This window comes from Mytilus edulis, chromosome 14, assembly GCF_963676685.1.
Source record: "Mytilus edulis chromosome 14, xbMytEdul2.2, whole genome shotgun sequence".
In the NCBI taxonomy this organism is placed as follows: domain Eukaryota; kingdom Metazoa; phylum Mollusca; class Bivalvia; order Mytilida; family Mytilidae; genus Mytilus; species Mytilus edulis.
This window is the reverse complement of record NC_092357.1, coordinates 13,694,838-13,708,742: the sequence shown is the minus strand read 5'-3', so window position 1 is coordinate 13,708,742 and position 13,905 is coordinate 13,694,838. Positions and strand designations below refer to the sequence as shown.

The window sequence follows — 13,905 nt, the reverse complement described above, 5'->3', positions numbered from 1 at the left end:
TAACATCACGATAAGCGTCACATGGTTTTAAATATAACAAAAAAAAAAGTTATTACCAAAAATTACCCAGATTTATAAATCAAATAAAAAGCCAATGACATAATTATAAACACTGTAGAAAAACTTATACCATTGGGTTTGAAAGTCGTCTCTCTTTGTATACAAAATACGGAAGTTTATTGTTATCTTTTATTAATACTTTAATTTGCTTACAGATTAAAATATGTATTTTATACGGTTTGTTATTCTTATTTGTTGTCAAAGTAACAAGCACATTCTTGCAAATAGTGATTAATTAATATACTCACTTTAGCTTCCAGCCAACCTGTTTTATGTGTATCTTCAAAAAAAAACTCTATAACAATGATCATTACCGGTTTGGTTTGGTAACAGCCTGTAACCAACTGGGCAAGCCGCTGGAATACATGGCGGTTTTAAAACTAAAAAACATATGGGTTAAATTTAATCTACAGTCGCAATTAAAACACAAACAGAAAACACGATGGCATAATAAAAATAGCGTATTGAATGAATCATCACCGTGATGAAATACAGAACGTCATCAAGAACGAAAACGGTCATTTAAGAAATAAACGGTACCAATCATCGCATCAGATGCGCATTTCGATAATCAATGTCTTGTCAGTGATGCTCGAGGCGAAATAAAGTCACAGTAGTATAACGCTATAAATGAAAATCCAAAGCTTTTTTTTAACATTGAAGAGCTATGAACCAAAAAGAACACTACAAAGTTGGACAAAGAATCAAAGCTTTGTATTCAGAAAATATATTCCTGCAATATGAATAAAACAAACATGATATAGGGATATAGAAATACAGAAAATACACGTACTTAAGAAGATTTGGAATGATTGCCAATGAAACAACTCTCCACCACAGACAAATTTGGTGTGCATGTAATGCATAGACATTTTTAATTTTACACATCTGTTTATTTGTAAAGGAACAGAATACCGTCATTTTAATGTTTTGTTTAATTTCTCATATTGCAATCGGAGCAAATAGCGAAATCCAGTTGTTTCCATTTGACCTTTATGCTGATTAAGCGATGAAAGGTAACGATATGTTTTAACTTGATTTATACAAAAGAATAGAATTTATTATTTTGTATTTGAACGGGTTATTTCTTCTTGTATTTGGACAAAATAAAAAAATAAAACAAATAATTAAATCCGTCCTTAATGCTGGTGTATAAATAAATCCTTCAATCGCAATATTAGAAACAATATTTTATGGGTTTTTTTCTATAAAGTTCTTAAATATAAAAATTAAAGTTAAACCCTCATAGCATTGAGGGTATAAATTCAAATTCATTTGATGCGATTTAAACAATGAATAAGGCCAATATATTTTAAGATCTAAAACTGTATAATGACATTGAAGAGTATTTAAGTATGATAAATTATATGAGTAAAAACAAAAATTGTACAGCAAAATGATCTTTGTATAATAAAAAAAAAAAACGGTTTAAGGAAATTTGTCTTGTAATCAAAACAAAATCACAAAAATACTGAACTCCGAGGAAAATTCTACAAAGATAGTCAAATGTCTGAATAAACAGCCCAAACACATCAAACGAAATGATTACAACTGTCGTACACGTGACTTTGTATAGGCAATGACGTTTATACATGTGCTCTTTACACAATACATTCCAATATTTTTTTTTGATATTTTACTGTAAAAAAATTCCCCATCCATTCCCACCTATCAGAAAGTAACTGGAATGACCCAATACTGGTGGAGTGAGTGTCCACTTTCAATGTGTTTATTCAAGCAGTGAGCAGATGAGACAACCAGAATCAAAATCTGAAAATTGTAACATAAAGAAATTTTCAAGGACAAGATGGCAGTAATCAACTTTTAATAATTGCTTTGTTTTCCACTGGGAAATTGCAAATGTGGTATTTTAATTACAGACTGTCATACGTAGATGTTTTGTCTTTGTTGGTTGTACACAAGGCCATCATCGTTGATGTTGAGCACAAAATATTTCATAAAAGGGAATGAAAAACTGTTCCATGTCCCCCCCCCCCCCCAAAAAAAAAAAAAAATAGCTATGATGTCTATTAAATTTCTTTGCATGTCATCCGATTTGATCAGCAGTGACAAACTATTGCCTGTTTTATGTGTACACTTACATTTGCAACAAGGTCTGTTATTGCAGCATTTGCCATTATACGTCCAATCAGACCCGAATGTAACATTACATGGAACCCCTTTTGTTCCACAGGTACCATTGGAGGCCAGGCATTTTCCAGATAGAACTGAATAGTACAGTACTCCGATACAATATAACATGATTTACTTTGACATATACGTTAACATTACACAATAGGAATAAAAATGTAAAGTCATTGTTTATTTCTCAAATTGATGTGCTTAACCATGTTGAATATAGGACGCAAAGAAGAAGTTTGTTAATTTGAAGTAACATTTATATATTGTTCATGTTGTTGGTGCGGTATGATTTCTCATGAATAAAATTTACTAAATTTAATCGAGATGCTCGTAACTCTGCGTAGAAGTTTTAAAGTACTGATATTATCGTTGCAAACTTAACTCCAATTACTATATAAACAAATTGTAGATAATTGTGTTAACATGATTGAACATCTGTAACATTAAAAAGTTCTAACTCTGTGTGTCTCATTTCGAATGCAGAACGATTTGTCAGAGTGAAAGGATCGTACCTTTAATATTATGAACATATATAATATTATTTATTAATCTTCATTTATTCGTTCTTAACATAAAGGATACTTACTGCCACCATTTGACACATCAATTGTGCAAAATATGAAAGCAATCAAACAACAGCATTTCATCATAATTCTGAAATGAAAACTCGTCTATATCAATTGATATTCAAAGCTATTATTCATACAGGATTGAAATATAACATTAGTAGAACTCTTTGCAAACAAGATGGCGGCCGTAAAATTTACGAAGGGATGATTTCAACCTGACCATTGGAAAACAAAAGCTCTCAGCAAACAAGATAAGCCAAAATTTATCTGGTGGAATACTCTGTTATAACATTTTTAAATGTATTGAATAAATTTAAACAACTAGAATATCGTTTGTACGAAAATAAGTAAAAACTTACCAATATGTGTGATAGCAGAGCCGTAGATAGAAGGATGATTTTTTAAATACAGTGGCTACTTAAATACTAAGTTAAATAAAAGTACAAAGTGAATGATCTGCAAGGTGATTAACATCTATTAGTAACACGTGTTGTTTTTCTGTCTTAATATTGACTGAATAAGCAAATATTGTTAAACATGTTACTTTCTTTAACAGTTAATAAATTCTTTGTAATTCTTGATGGATATTGTAATTCAATCAGCAAATAGTAAAATCACAAAAATTCTGAACTCAGAGGAAATTCGACGGAAAGGCTCTAATCGACTGACAAATTCAAAAGCTCAAACACATCAAACAACTGGGGAACAACTGTCATATTCGTGAATTGGTAGAGGTATTTTGTATTGGAGTTAAAATTGATCAGGCCTGGTTTTATAGCTAGCTAAACCTTTTGATTGTATGACAGACGCATCCAATTTAATCACTTTGACAACGATGTGTGAACAAAACAAACAGACATAACAGGCAGATATGAAGAAACAATAGACACAGAAGTAAACATTGTGTTATAAAAATAACACCACAAACAATCAAATATGTAACAAAAAAGCACAAAAAGATATAAAAACTATACACATTAGCCAGACTCGCGTTTCCTCTCAAAAGGACACATCCAGGGCACTCAAATCAAAGCAGATGAAATGCCAAATTGGAAAAACAAAGCTGCATACAATTGATAACTAGGGGACGGTTATGATTCGGCTTACATGTGTAACCCCACCACATTCTCTATGTACGTGCCTGGCCCAAGTCAGGAGCCTGTAATTCAGCGGTTGTCGTTAATATAAATTACTTAATTGTTTTTCTTTCTTTTTTTACATGAATTAGGCTGTTAATTTTCTCGTTTGAATTATTTTACATTGTCAATTTCAGGACCTTTAAATTCTATTTTTTATTTTTGTTGGATTTGAATAATAAAAGACTATGGTATCTTAAATAATTAACATATATAAAAGGTTTTTAACGGCCAAAGAACTCATTGGAATATTTCTAACAACGGATATAACATAAAGAGAGATAGTACAAAAGAGGTGACATTCGACAAAAGACATAAATCTCTCAAAACCAGACAATACGATGGCAAAAAATAAAAATAAAAATAAATGGACCAATGTGTAAAAACATTACATAGAAATTTAACGACTAAGCAACTCTTGGTAAATTGTCTAAGGCCGTGTTCACAGTGACCTAAACTCGGTGTTGTGTTAGTGTAACTCACACATAAACTAAACATAATAACGTTTTCATTGATAAAACTCAATGTTTACATGTAGTTTAAATCATGTTTTGTCTACATGCAGTTGATAATCGATGCATGTAGGCCTTGTGTAGGTTAAGTGAACACAAAACTAGGCATTCATAACTTTAATTTTCCCATGTATATTTAAAAAAGATTTTTTTTTTATATAAAATTGATACTTATAACACTTATTAATAAAGTTGTTTACAGAAATATTTGTCTAAACTAAATATATGTATTTGTTATAAATATACTTTACGTAGCCTTATTAACCCCTAATCAAGACACATCCATCATCATTGCCGAACACATAATTCATTTAAAAAGGTCTACCCGAATCGATTTGACGTACACACTGACAGAAATATTTGCCACTGGTCTTTATACTCAAACAACGATTCACTCATAAATGCTTTACTGAAAAGGGTTAGGTTAATCGTTTGTTTGTGTAGTATCTCAGATCTATTTAAAATACAATCAGAAATTTAAAAAAAAAATACCCCTTCCCTTTGTCAAATACTCCTTGGAGAAAAAATACCATTTGAAACAAGCAGAAAAGATAGACATGTAGTGATCCTTAACATCGCAATTATTTTTCTTCGTCTGTAAGCACGCTGATGGCGAACCTACGTTTTTAATGCGTAATCGACATCTTTAAACTACTGCAAATCATCCAAAATTACTTTCTGAAAGGAGCAACCACTTTACTTTAAAAAAAACTGCTAGAAAAGTTGTTCGAAAATTTGAATTCGGTTCTACGTAATGAACATTTAAATGACATATAGTTTACAAGTGTAAACAAATTTTATGTACAGGTAACTAAACAAGGTGTATAGATGTGAACAAATGTAATGTGAAAATAGTGTTCATGACATTGAACCAAATGTAAACATGTTTACTGTACACGGCGTTTCGTGTGAACACGGCCTAAGGGTGTAGAACTCTTTGCAGGGTGATAACTCCTTAAATCAGTGATGCGTTTGTAAAAGTCAAGTTTCATCAATATCTTTTTTATTTAAGCATTCACCCGAGACAGATTTGATTTATGTCACCTAGAAGCTTAGAATATATTTATGAAAATGGTTGACACAGACGTACAAATAACTGAATTATTTCCCTTAACTTAGGTTTTCTTCCTAGAGTGAAGTAAGATTTTTGTCTTTCAATTAAATTTTACTTGCACATTGACGTTTTTTTGTTAGTGTCAATATCTCTCAGCAAACAAGATGGCGGCCGTAAAATTTACGAAGGGATGATTTCAACCTGACCATTTGGAAAACTAAAGCTCTCAGCAAACAAGATAAGCCAAAATTTATCTGGTGGAATACTCTGTTATAACATTTTTAATTGTATCGAATAAATTTAAACAACTAGAATATCGTTTGTACGAAAATAAGTAAAAACTTACCAATATGTGTAATAGCAGAGCCGTAGATAGAAGGATGATTTTTTAAATACAGTGGCTACTTAAATACTAAGTTAAATAAAAGTACAAAGTGAATGATCTGCAAGGTGATTAACATCGATTAGTAACACATGTTGTTTTTCTGTCTTAAAATTGACTGAATAGGCAAATATTGTTAAACATGTTACTTTCTTTAACAGTTAATAAATTCTTTGTAATTCTTAATGGATAATGTAATTCAATCAGCAAATAGTAAAATCACAAAAATTCTGAACTCAGAGGAAATTCTACGGAAAGGCTCTAATCGACTGACAATTTTAAAAGCTCAAACACATCAAACAACTGGGGAACAACTGTCATATTCGTGAATTGGTAGAGGCATTTTGTATTGAAATTAAAATTGATCAAGCCTGGTTTTATAGCTAGCTAAACCTTTTGATTGTATGACAGACGCATCCAATTTAATCACTTTGACAACGATGTGTGAACAAAACAAACAGACATAACAGGCAGATATGAAGAAAAAATAGACACAGAAGTAAACATTGTGTTATAAAAATAACACCACAAACAATCAAATATGTAACAAAAAAGCACAAAAAGATATAAAAACTATACACATTAGCCAGACTCGCGTTTCCTCTCAAAAGGACACATTTAGGGCGCTCAAATCAAAGCAGATGAAATGCCAAATTGAAAAAAACAAAGCTGCATACAATTGATAACTAGGGGAGGGTTATGATTCGGCTTACATGTGTTACCCCACCACATTCTCTATGTATGTGCCTGGCCCAAGTCAGGAGCCTGTAATTCAGCGGTTGTCGTTAATATAAATTACTTCATTGTTTTTCTTTTTTTTACATGAATTAGGCTGTTAATTTTCTCTTTTGAATTATTTTACATTGTCAATTTCAGGACCTTTAAATTTATAGCTGAGTATGCGGTATTGGCTTTACTTATTGTTGAAAGTCGAAAGGTGACCTATAGTTATTAATGTCTGTGTCATTTTAGTCTCGTGTGGAGAATTGTCTGATTGGCAATCATACAATACCTTCTTTTTAATAATCTATTTAAAAAAAAACATCTTTGTCTAGATCAGACCAAATGCTGAAAGATTTTATATGTTGTATACGTTACTACTTTTTTTTTTATTTTCCAATGTTTTCTATACACAATAGTAACTTAACGGTTTATATGACAGTTGTTATCCATTCGTTTGATGTGTTTGAACTTTTGATTTTGCCATTTGATTAGGGACTTTCCTTTTTTGAATTTCGCTCAGAGTTCACTATTTTTGTGATTTGATTTTTTATACAATTAGTGCTACACCTTTTAAATGCTAAAAATTTAATTTTGGATGTAACGCATCTTCTGATTGGCTGACGTTGTTTTTGTGTCAGCCCATAAACATAATTTAGTCATGTGACCGTGACGTCATCAACGTTTTTTCTTGGTTGTCTACGTTTTAAATGGAATTTAGAATTAAATTATATGAAATGACTGTAATATTTTTTCTGTCTATTCGAAATAACATAAAAAATGTGGTGCACACTGTTAAATAACCCGCTACGCTTTTCAAGTTAGTAAGTAAGTAAGTAAATTGTCTGATATATGTGTAAAATATGGTAAACAGTTTATTTTATGTTATTACGATATTGATAATGCATTCTAATATATATTCAGACATAAAAGCAAATTAAAAGTACTTTGATGATACAAGCTAATTATGCATAAATTATTAGTGATTTTGCAAATTATGTACTTCTTGATAATGTACGTGTAATATCCTCCATACTTCGTTATCAATATATATTAATTATGATCTAGTCAGCGGAATTTCACATCGATCTGTTAAAGTACATTAGAAATATAGATGATATATGTACAAATCTAAATTAAAAACAACGTCCAAACCTATGATTGAACTATCAATATGTATAAACAGTGAAATGAAATAACTTATTCACACATTAATATGACGGTAGGTTCACAGAAGTTGTTATCATTCGTTTTATACATTTAATCATTTAAAAAATTGTCTGATATATATGTGTACAGTATTGTTTACCGAAACTGTAATATTTCATTTATTCATTTGTATATTATGTTATTATGATATTGATAAGGTATTCTAATATATAGTCACTTATGATAGCAAATTAAAAGTACTTTGCTGATACTAGCTAATCATGCAATACTGACAAGTGTTGTCTTTCATTGTTAATAGATTTTCTAAGTTATGTACGTCTTGATTATGTACGTGTAACATCTTTCTTACTTCGTCTCGTATATATTAATTATGATAAAGTCAGCGGAATTTTACATGTAACTTTTAAAGTACATCAGCAATTTAAAAAAAATAATTTATATATTTTATTAGTTATTGTTTTATAAATTTTCCTTATCTGCGTGGGTTCGTCTATTCTAGACGATGTGGTAAATTTTACATTTGCTGGTTGGTACAACATTGTTGGGTTAGTATTACGACAATGATGTGTATATAGAATGTGTGTTCAGCCTTGTATCACCATCACTGGTGATCCGAGGTATACAAAGTGTCGTAAAGTTGTCACTGCTTCAGACGTACTTATAATATAACTATTTATGTGGCTGCATCCTATATTAACTTGTATCACCATCACTGGTGATCCGAAGTATACAAAGCGTCGTAAAGTTGTCACTGCTTCAGACGTACTTAAAATATAAATATTTATGTGACTGCATCCTATATTAATTTGTATCACTGGTAATCCGAAGTATACAAAGTGTCGTAAAGTTGTCACTGCTTCAGACGGACTTATAATATACATATTTATGTGACTGCATCCTATATCAATTTGTATCACTGGTGATCCGAGGTATACAAAGTGTCGTAAAGTTGTCACTGCTTCAGACATACTTATAATATAACTATGTAAAACAATTCAAATATAACGGTCTTATTTATATAAAAGAATGAACGAAAAAAAAATATGTCAAACATAAACAAACGACAACCACTGAATTACAGGCTCCTGACTTGGGACAGGCACATGCATCAATAATGTGGCGGGGGTAAACATGTTAGCGAGATCTCAACCCTCCCCCTAACCAGGGACAGTGGTATAACAGTACAACATAAGAACGAACTATCAAAATCAGTTGAAATAGGCTTAACTCATCAGATGGACAACAATACAAGTGTCGTGGCCGGGTACTTATACATCCCGCCGAAAAAAAACCACAGTAGGATAGTCTCGTAGTCTAGCCCGTTGGGCATAGTGAAGGTAGATTTGGTGCCATGATATCTCAGTGGGTTGACATTAAGACGAACAGATTATAATATATATTTATAAAATTATAAGGATTTAATAAAAAAAAAAAATCAAAAAGTCCACAACAATAGAAGTAAATAACGACTTCACCATTTGTATACCTATCAAAGGTGAAGCAGAGAAGATATTTTACTTTATCGGTAAATTTTGTTAAGTAGAGTTTCGTAATTCAGAATATCAGGTATCGATATTTTATAAATTTTAAATGTTTTTGTGTTTACCTTTTGCGCAAGTTAACAAATTATTCATATAAATAATAAAAGTTTAAACTGAAAACAACGTTCAATCTATGATTGTGTTGAATAAAAACCGCAATTTGTATACATGTGCATGTAAAATAAATTTCGTTGTAAAGGGGTCTAAATCCAGCATAAACAAATATATATATATAAGACATACTAAATAGTCTGCATGAAATATGCGTTACATGTAATTTGTAAAGCTTTTTTAACGACATCAGGATATTGAATTCTATACTTGACAAAGCAATCATCAAGTTTGTCAGACGTTCGTCTTCTTTACACACGACTCATCAGAGGGGCTCGAATCAGAAAATAAAGAAACAAAATTCCCAGTTTGTGCTCCATTCTTGTTTAACACATTTCTTGTTCTGGCATCGATAGGACATTTCGTTCAAATAATTTCAATAGATCTTATTATAAACATAAATGTGGTTCGTTTGAGGTATATAAAGAGTATTGTTTACAAAAACTGTGGAATTTAATTTTGTTATTAGTATAATATTTCATCATGATATTGATGAAATACTTTTTAAATTAAAAGATTTAAATATAAAAGCAATTAAAGTACTGTTGTGATACTAGCTGAAAAGTGGCAGTCTTTGTTTTTCTTTGTTAATATAATTGATTATGTAAAGTATGTAATTCTTGATGTTGTTTATGTAACATCTTTCTTACTTCATAATCAATATATAAATCATTATTTCATCAGGGAAATTTCACGTGAATTTGTCAAAGTACACTGAAAATATGAATAATATGCATATATAAATTACTAGTTATTATTATATGACTTTTACTTATATTCTAGACGATCCGGTTCATCTTCAATTTGCTGGTTGGTCTTTTTTCTAGACGTATACATTTTGTATATACATGTTTATGGCAAATTAAATTATCAGCATATTATATACCAAAGCTTAAATTATCGATTTCAGAATAAGGAATAGTATACTTGATTAAGTTATCATCCAGATAACAGTTTGCCAGTCGTGGTGTTGTTCCTACATACGACTCATCATTGGGGCTCGAATAAAAAATTAAAGATCAAATTTGAAGACCAAGCAAAATAACGTTGTTTGTATTGACAGTTATTGGCGTACTAAATTAGAATCCTGTTACCTTTGATAATTATTATGTAATTTAATTATCTTTAACAACAAATCAAGATCTAGATCAGTTTATTGGTTGAAATTCCGAATGAACAAAAAAAAAGAGACATGATGTCTTTATAGAATATTCTACTAGGGAAGTGTCGTGTAGGTATATCTTGAGTTGCATCGTTATCAAGAAGTATATATAATGACATATATATACACAAACGATGTGATGATGAGCTTTGTCTACGATATCAAATAATATTTGTCATGGCAACACCGCAGCCTCATTTGACGTATTTAAAGATCGGCGAGGATGAGTATTTATTATAGATTGAATAAGTTCTGATTTACATCAATAACCTCAGATTTTAAATATTATTACAGAACGTCAACGTTTATTTTTCCTGTAGCTGATTGCATGGCAATATCCTGGACTTATTCTATTCGTACTTGTTGTGTTTCAAATTGATGGATTTTGGCCTGCATACAACATATTTTACCGAGAAGTTTTATTGACAAAGTTTAGGTCAATATTAATAATATGGCCAGCTGAACTAAATATGAATAAAGGGCAAGCGAATCTCGCTAACATGTTTAACCCAACCGCATTCTATATGTATGTGCCTGTTCCTAGTCAGTATCCTGTTATTAAGTGGTTGTCGTTTATTTATGTGTTACATATTTGTTTTTCGTTCATTATTTTTTGTACATAAATTATAGGTCGTTAGTTTTCTTGTTTGAAATGTTTTACGTTGTCATTTTGGGGCCTTTGATAACTTACTATGCGGTATGGATTTTGCTCATTGTTGAAAGTCATACATTGATTTATAGTTGTTAATTTCTGTGTCATTTGGTGTCTTGTGAAGAGTTGTCTAATTGGCAATCATACCACATCTTTTTTATAGGTGCAATCAGGATGTTTACACAGGAATTCGTAAATATTGAGATCCGGAATATGTGTTTATAATTTAACATTATACTTATTATTGATTTGTTATAGGTATACGATAATATAGATCAATACTTTTTTTCAAAGAAGTGGTTTACATAAACTGTGGAATTTCATTTTTTTATTATTAATATTATATTTAATCACGATATTGATATAATACTTTGAAAGATTTAAATATTAAAGCAAAGTAAAGTACTTGGTGATAGTACATGTAGCTAATTATGCAACACTGTTTTCTTTGTTAATATAATTGATTTTGCACATTATGAATATCTTGATGTTGTTCGTGTAACATCTTTCTTACTTCGTCATCAATATATTAATTATGATTTCATCAGCGAAATTTCACATGTATTTTTCAAAGTACACTGAAAATATAAATAATATGCATATATATTATAAGATATCATTATATAACTTTTCCTTATTTTCTAGACGTTCCAGTACGCCTCAACTTTCTGGTTTGTCCTTGTTATAGACGTATATATATGTAAATGGCATATTGAATTGTCTGCTTCTTATATGTCACCTGTTTAGTTTAAACATATTTATTTATAGTGGATTGGGAAACAACTTATATTAATCCCTTTCTACTTTGCGGTTGCGAGTGCTGCCTGTTACTTATTTGCAAAGCTTAAAATAACGATTTTAGAATAAGGAATATCATCAAGATAACAGTTTGCTAGTCGTGCCTTTTCTCTACACACTACTCACCATCGGGACTCAAATCAGAAAAAAAAAGATCAAATTTGAAAACCAATCAATATTACGTTGTTTGTACAGTTGATAATTCAATTACCTTTAGCAACGAATCAATATATAGATCGTCGTCTTGGTTGAAATCACAAAGGAACATACAAAGACACATGAGTTCTTTATAGGAAGTGTCGGGTAGGTATATTCCGACTTGCATATGAATGGTTAAGGAACATACAAAGACACCTTTTTCGTTATCAAGCAGTTTTTTTAATGTAATTAGCATACACAAACGAGATGTTGTGTGGAGCTTTGTCTGCGAGATCAACAAATAATTTGTCATAGAGACACCGCAGCAAAATTTGACTTCATCGAAGATCGGCTAGGATGTGTATTTATCAATAGATTAAGGTCTGATTTACACCAACGATCTCACAGATTTAAAACGATCTGACAATGTGTCAACGTTTATGTTTCCTTTAGTTATCTGCATGACATTATCCTTAATACGAGGAATGCGCTACCTTAAATGTCAGCTGTTTACCAAGACTTTGTCCTGTATATTGATTGATTTTCGGTTGCTTAACGTCCAGTGGCGAATATTTCATGCTTGTGCAGGATCATGCCAATAGTTTTTGTCTAAAATAAAATAAGTTCAGATGAAATTGTTAATGGAACGATCATCTAACTTCAAAAGGCAGGATGGGGTATGGTAATTTATTGTCCAAATAATTATAACGTATTTTTTATTTGATGGGTTGCAGGTAGACATCAACAGCAAACATTTAAAATAGCATACTTAGGCGTCATTATAATTAGTTTTCTTTGCAACAACGCAGGAGATGTCTGACAATGGAAAACAATAATATAGCATTCCTAGACTAGAACAGTTTTTGTACATAAATTAGGTCGTTTGTTTTCTTGTTTGAAATGTTTTACATTATCGTTTCGGGGCCTTTGATAACTGACTATGGAAAAATTTAATATATCATTCCTGGACAACAAAAGTTATTGGACTAGTAATTTTTTCAACAACAAAAATTCTGATTTCCAAATTGATGGAAAAAAAATCTTCTGTTTAAGTAGAGAACAATTTTTTTATTCTGAATGCAGATTTTCCACATATCTTCTAGTGTTACATTTTGACTAACTAATTTTGATTGATAACATTGAAAGCGCTTCGCATGTAAAAAATCTGACTCAAACAAAAAACCATACCTCCAGTACGTTGAATCAAAATGGTTGCTCCTTTAAGCTTATTGTTTTCTTCTGAACATTAATTTTTGGTGATTTATATAAATGGTCATGCTGATATTCATTATCTTGTGCCATTTGTATATCCATATTTTTTCTATGCAAATTTAACCAAATTTTAAACAATATACAATACAAAACAATACAATGTTTTTATTTTTAGAATTAAAGGGCCCATTAAGAGCATAACATTATTAACAACATAACAAAAACATTATGACATTTGTTAAATTTCAAAAGATATAAATACTGTCATACAATCCATAAATTTATATATTTTTTTCGATTTTCATGGATGCTATTTAAAATTTAAGGGTATAACGCTGCTCAGCAGAATTAATGTATTCCTGATCATCTTCTGTTTGTGGGTTTCTACATCAATGTAATGTACATGTACTTATTCAGAGTCAGCTTTAAATCAGTTCTTGCATTTTGTGTTAAAAGCTTTCTTTTCAAGTTTTTATTTTGACAGCAAAATAAAATTGAGAATGGAAATGGGGAATAATGTCTAATTTTTGCTTTCGAGTAATGCTA

At 30.6% G+C, this 13,905-nt stretch overlaps 1 long non-coding RNA gene across 1 annotated transcript; it reads right to left on the bottom strand.

Annotated features, from left to right (window-relative positions):
- Positions 1-307: 307 nt before the first annotated feature.
- Positions 308-5,902, bottom strand: LOC139503815 (uncharacterized). The gene is made up of 4 exons (XR_011659197.1): positions 5,820-5,902; positions 2,789-2,856; positions 2,163-2,288; positions 308-440 (listed from the first exon to the last, which is right to left on the bottom strand). It is a non-coding gene; the product is annotated as an uncharacterized lncRNA (long non-coding RNA).
- Between the last annotated feature and the right edge of the window lie 8,003 nt (positions 5,903-13,905).